Source organism: Humulus lupulus, chromosome 8 (assembly GCF_963169125.1).
Source record: "Humulus lupulus chromosome 8, drHumLupu1.1, whole genome shotgun sequence".
NCBI lineage: Eukaryota > Viridiplantae > Streptophyta > Magnoliopsida > Rosales > Cannabaceae > Humulus > Humulus lupulus.
The window spans coordinates 105,126,952-105,133,228 of record NC_084800.1 but is presented as its reverse complement, the minus strand read 5'-3'; the positions used below and the strand labels follow the sequence as shown (position 1 = coordinate 105,133,228).

Sequence of the window (6,277 nt, the reverse complement as noted above, 5' to 3'; positions counted from 1 at the left end):
AATTGAGCTGCAATAACCTTGTAGCAATCTTCAATCCATGTTTTCTGCAATCACCTTCTAGCTTGAACTATCTTCAACTGATGGTGATGTACCTTCTCCATAAAACAATGATTTCTTCCTCCCAAAGAAAGACTTGGAGAATTCTTATGCCGAAAGACTTCACAGTTCCTTTATCCCTAAGGAAAATCTAAGAACCTAGAAAACACAAAGTGCAATAGCCAAATATAAAATCAGACTGAGGTGCAATACTTAGTCTTACAAAATAGTGAAGCTTAACAAGCTTTACACTTTTCTCCAGAAATACAAAAATGATATTCCAGAAGTGATCGAAAATATGCCTTTGATTTTCTCATTTTATAGGCTAAGAATAGATCATTCACAGCTATCAAATTGATCTAGAAAGCAAAGACAATAAAAAAATAGACAATGTACAAAAATCTGTCAAGATTTGCTTAAGAAACTCAATTAGTTGACTCAACAAATCTGTAACGTACTTAGTTCATTTTTGAACTAGATACATTTCTAATGAACAAATTTCCTGCATTGATTAGATAAATATGGGAGATATTCAAATCAAACAATCAGCTAGAAATAAGATATTTACAAATCTTTTCTTATAAAATATCACACGATTTCATGCTCTTCTTAAAAAGGAATCTTTTTAAATTAAAAAAAAAATGAATTAAGATTATTCTTTAATTCTAAAAGATATATGGGCTACATAAGAACATGGTGAGCATGAAATAAAATTATGACTTTTCCAAAAATATTCAAAGGACAAAATATAATTTAATTTCAAGAAACCTCTTTCTTTAATTAAAAATAAGTTTTTCCTTTTCATATGGATAACCAGAGGTTATATTTTATATTAAGAATATAAGAGAAATACCTAGTCAAAAGAACACACAAGATAAGTATAAAAAACTAAAAATGTGTTCAATGGTTGCTACAATAGAATGCAATTCTGTTGGGGCAATCTGAACCATTATTGAAAGCTTAAATATTTTTTATTTAAAGAATATCAATTTAAGGGTTTTGCATTCGTAATGTACCAAACTTTTGGGATTACTTCAATAGTTTTTATTGAAGGATATTATATCCCAAATATTGACTTATGATTATTGGTTTTGATTCATTACAAATTTTAGAAGTTATCTTAGCCGAAATTATGAAAGCTCGGTATATGACAGAACAAAAAACCTTATCGAGAACAATCTCGAAAAAATGGAGCATGGATAATTAATTATGGCAAAATAATTATGGGCTTAGGAATAATTGTAAAATAATGTGAGATTATTTAACTTATTGGAATTCTTGGAAAAAGAATTTAAACTACCTTTTTTAAAAGAAAATTGCTTATGACGCATGTTGGTGGCTTTAATTAAAAAATAATTCCACAAATAAGTTATGGCTATAAAGAATATGTTGAATAATTATTTATTAGTGTCACACACGATTTAAAATTTATGCGCTAAGTTTATTATTTAACTTAAACTAAAAAGATTGTGGTTGTGGTTATGGTAAAATTTTAGCATACCGAGCTTAATTAGAGTAATTCCCTATGTTAAATTTATATGACATACTATGAGAATTATTAAATGTATTTGGATACATTTAAATGAAGTTTAGTGTCACAATTTTTGATCTTGTTAAATTATCCTAAGGCTTCTTTTTAATTATTTCAACAAAGGGGTTAGGAGTTTGTGTTAGTTTAAAACCATCTAGGCTAGTAGTTTGTGTTTAATTTAAGAGGTAAAATTTAAATGATGGGAGGAAAACCACTTATGGGTGACTGAGATTATAGTTCCCAATGGGAGTTTAAATATTTGAGGTTTGGATTGCTAAATTTGTAGGTTGCTCAAGTGTGATTTGACATGGGTCAAAGTCCAGCACTGGGTGCAACTTGTGTTGCTTGACTAAGTTTTTTCAGTGCTCACGCTTTTGGTGGGCAATGTTGCTTGATAGTGGCAACGTCTCTTTCCGTTTTTTTTTAAATAGCCAATAATCAATGTGATGTGGTATTATAGTGGGAAACTTTTGAAGTTGTCTACCATTGGACCATTTATTAAGTTAAAGTTGCTAAAGGTGATGTGGATGAAGAAAATAAAAAAAAATTAGGATGATTTGATAACTTTTATTAAGAATTTTTTGCAGCCAATGAAGTTGTCACCATTGGAGATGCTCTTACACAATGCATTCTCTCTCCCTTTCATTTTATTTCAAATTTATTCAGAAAAATCAGAGCATCTCTCACCACTTGCTCTCTCCATTTTGTGCTCCTCTCTCTCTCTCCCTCTCTAGAAAGAGAGCTTTCATTGAAGCTCTCAAGCCAAAACTCTACCATTTCTAGGCAAGTGCTTGCATATTCGGATTTTCTTTTCTTTCTCATCTATGCTAGGCCAAGCCTTGGCTCTTGGTCCCTTCCTCCCTCTGAGTTTATACTCACTTAATTACCTCTATTTCAAGCTCTTGAGGATGAGGAAATTCATGCAAGCTTAGAGTGGTGCATGCAAAATGCTTGAAGATCAAAGAGAAATGTGAGTACTCTAGAGTTTGGAAACCCAACTTTTTGTAAATATTCCTCCTAGAATTTTGAATCTAATATGACTTTAGGCTTATGGTTGAGGTTCTTGAAAGTGTCATCAAAGTGCTAGAAGTGATCACATAGCAAAGAACTTGTCCACAAGCCTAGAAATCCATCGAAGGTCAATTTTGTGATTTTGGGGCTAGAATTTGTGTATAAGTTAAAATCTGATTTTACATGTAAGTTCTTTATGGATTTTGGCTGTGGACATTATAGTTATATAGATGCATGCATAAAGGGTAGGAGGTGTTAGGGTTAAGTAATCCAAAGTTCGTTTAGGTTGTGGATAATTTTCAATTTTGACAGATTTAGGGCTTGACTTCCAATGGGTCAAGCATAGCCAAAACAAATCTTTTTTGGGATTTTCATAATTCTATGATATTATTTATAATCTTTAGATATTCTTAGTGGGTTGAAACACTAAAAAATATTTAGAAATAAATAAGTTATGGCTGTTTGAAAATTTGTGTGTAAAACTATTTTGTCACTGGCAGATTCGAACAACGTTTTTAAAAAAATTATTTCTATAAGAAAAACTTGTTATTTCGACTTAAGATTTACATGAATGTTATTAACATATTAAATTTATGTTCAAGAAATTTTCACTCGAAAATAATGAATAGGTCAGTACCTATGAGTTTTCAAAGTTTAGTGTAAATTTGGAATTCATGACAGTTTTAACAATTATGAAGTTTTTGACCTTTTGGACAATCAAACGATTTTTTAAAATTTGGTTACTATTTTATATTAAAATAGACATAAAAATGGAATTTTTTATGAAGTTTTTACCCTTAAATTTGAAATTATGTACTCATGAGAATTTCTGAACAGTAGTTAGTCTTAGGGTCCAAATCCCTAAAAGTCTCAAAAGAGTTTTCTTTAAACATAAATAAAATAAGGGAAGTTTCTATAATAAATTGAGTCTTTCAATATCAATATAATGGTGTTATATTTTATAAAAAGTAACCAAACCTGTTAATTCATAATTAAAGGAAAGGGTAATATAGTTGTTACCTTATTTAGTATAATAGTTGGGTACACTATTTTGGTAAGTTATGTAGGACTTAAAAAGTTGCTGGTTAGTTTTAAAACAAGTTTAAGTTTCAATTATTGAAGTGTTTGTGGTATGCCATGAGACTTAAGACTTATGCCTTAGAATAAGTAATCCCGACATGCTAGAGTAGTCACGTTTTATTCCTAAAGGCTCGTTAGAGAGTTTCAATAAACGTGTGGGATTTGATAATATTTTGTAGTGGTTTAGTGATAAACCTAAATTCCCAAATAATTAAATTATGTATAATTGCAATAATTAATCCAAGTATGCTATTGAAAACAGTAACGACAAACAGGGGAATGGGTTGACCAACAGAATAAGGAGACTTGGAATATTAAAAGACTTTGAGGTAAGTCAACCATTGATTTATGTGGCTACAATATGAAATAACTAGTGATATGTTTGCTAGATAATAGGACACAAATGCATGCATACACAATTGTTGTAGAAAGTCTAAGAGACAGTTATCCTAGTGGATGATAGTTGTAAACAAGGTTCCAACTGAGCTTCTTGTTATAGTATGTGGTTGTGTGCCTTTAATGTCAGCTCTATTGTGACTAGCAATTCTTGGAGCCTGTGTGGATCTGTATGATAAATATACTTACATTTCCCGAAGCCTGTGTGACTTTGTGTGATAAATATATCGTCATTGCCCAAAGGTTGTGTGGATATGTGTGATATATATAAAGGCAATGCCCCACGCTTGTGTGGATTTGCGTGATAAATATACCGGCAATGCATGAAACCTGTATGGATCTGTGTGATAAACATATCGCTGATGCTTGTGGCCGACATGGATTAGTTGTGCGTAATAAATTCACTAGAGTGATCTAGTGTACTTGATAACAATAGGATGTCTCGATTCCTTAAAACAGTTCGTCTGTTCGGTGTTCATCTCGTGAGGTGTCACTATAGAATCTTATTAGACTGGTGTAATAGCACTTACACTCATGGCAACACCTTATTCAAGTAACTATTATAGTTTCCCATGTTATTATAATATTGAATTCTGAATGGTAACCCTATGTATGACATAATATGTATTGGTATGTTATGCTATGATGAGCTTTGTTATGCTTTGTATATTTTGGAACTTGTTATAGTATGGTTACACTTGTTGGTGGGTTGGTCATCGAACTGGTTATTGGTGTGAATATTGTTAGTTAATTCTAAGGTTTCATATTGATGGGTTGGATTGGCTATTGCTAATATTTGTTAAGTTTGTGCATGTTGTAGCCGAGGACACTTGGGCATCCTTTATTTTGTTTTATTAAGGTTCAATTTTTCCAGAACTCTCAACCAGTTTGGTTAATTGGTATGTTTTCCTTGTTCCAATGATTACGATCATTGGTTTATTTCTTCTCTGGCTCGTTAGTTATTTACATGCTTGTAAAGTTGATTTACTAAGTGTTATCACTTACCTAGTTGTTTTATGTTGTGAGTAAGTGGAAAGACAGGACAGAGCAATGAGAGTTAGAGTCTGCTTTACCAAAGTATACTTATGGCCTGAACGTGGGAAGTAAGAGACTTTTGAATTGTTTTGTTAAATCTTTACGAATTAATGGCTTACTCTGAACTTTTATTTTGTTATGCTGGTTTTAATATTTTAAGTATACACACACTTCTATAAGTTATATATATACATATATGGATTTCTAATGAACTTTTTATTAAGAATTTATGGCTTTACACTTTTTAAATCAATAATGAATAACATGAATAATTCAATATTACAAACCATAGATGCTGATCAAGAATCATATTCAAAGTATAAATATAAATCTTGATAGTTAAATAACCATATTAAAAGTATGAATGCAGATCCTGATATTTAAAGATTAAGTGATTAAATTATTATAACATGAATTTATTAACATTTAATCATCAATACTAACAATTATAAACACAATTAAAAATTAGGGTTTTAGAGAAATACAATCTCAGAATTGAATAATTGAATCTTCAAACTTAGGGAACATCTAAAGACTTATACGCGAGGAGTATCGATGTCCAAAATCTTTATTCCAAGCCTTCCCAATGTTGTCTGAAGCTTCTATTAGAGTTTATGCCCTAAAAGCATGTAAAAAGACATTTTATTGATTTAAATAAAAATTACAATTTTATTATATTTCAATGTTATAATTATTGTTTAAATAATTTGTATAAATATCTGAAAATTTCATATTCATTTATAAGGATATGATCTTGTATTAATACGAGAGAATTAGTCAGTAACATATTAAAGTAAGGAATCTTTAATGAATGGTTGCTAGTACAGTTTACTAAGCATACATGATGTAAGCAATCTAGTTTCGTATTACTTATATGGATAGACATCTTAGTAAATGTGTTGTATATAATAGAGATTATATATGACAAAACTGATATAAATGAACTATCTTTATAAACTTACCAATTTCCATAAAGATATAATCTTTATCTTAATATATGATCATTTGTAGATCAGTCAAAATCCTGAGTAATCATGAACTTATGTTTGTGCTTATTGGATCTTTTCATTCATTCATTAAGGTCTCTTGATATAATGATGCAAGTGACTTTTGTTTTGGAGATTCAATATCATTAATGGTTGGGAAAATGATTTTACAATATTGGAATTCATGCTTTTCTAACTGATC

At 30.2% G+C, this 6,277-nt stretch overlaps 1 long non-coding RNA gene across 1 annotated transcript; it reads left to right on the top strand.

Annotated features, from left to right (window-relative positions):
• The first annotated feature begins 2,165 nt into the window (after positions 1–2,165).
• On the top strand, positions 2,166–5,297 carry LOC133793992 (uncharacterized). The gene is made up of 3 exons (XR_009875067.1): positions 2,166–2,537; positions 3,921–3,987; positions 4,875–5,297. It is a non-coding gene; the product is annotated as an uncharacterized LOC133793992 (long non-coding RNA).
• The last annotated feature ends 980 nt before the right edge of the window (positions 5,298–6,277 follow it).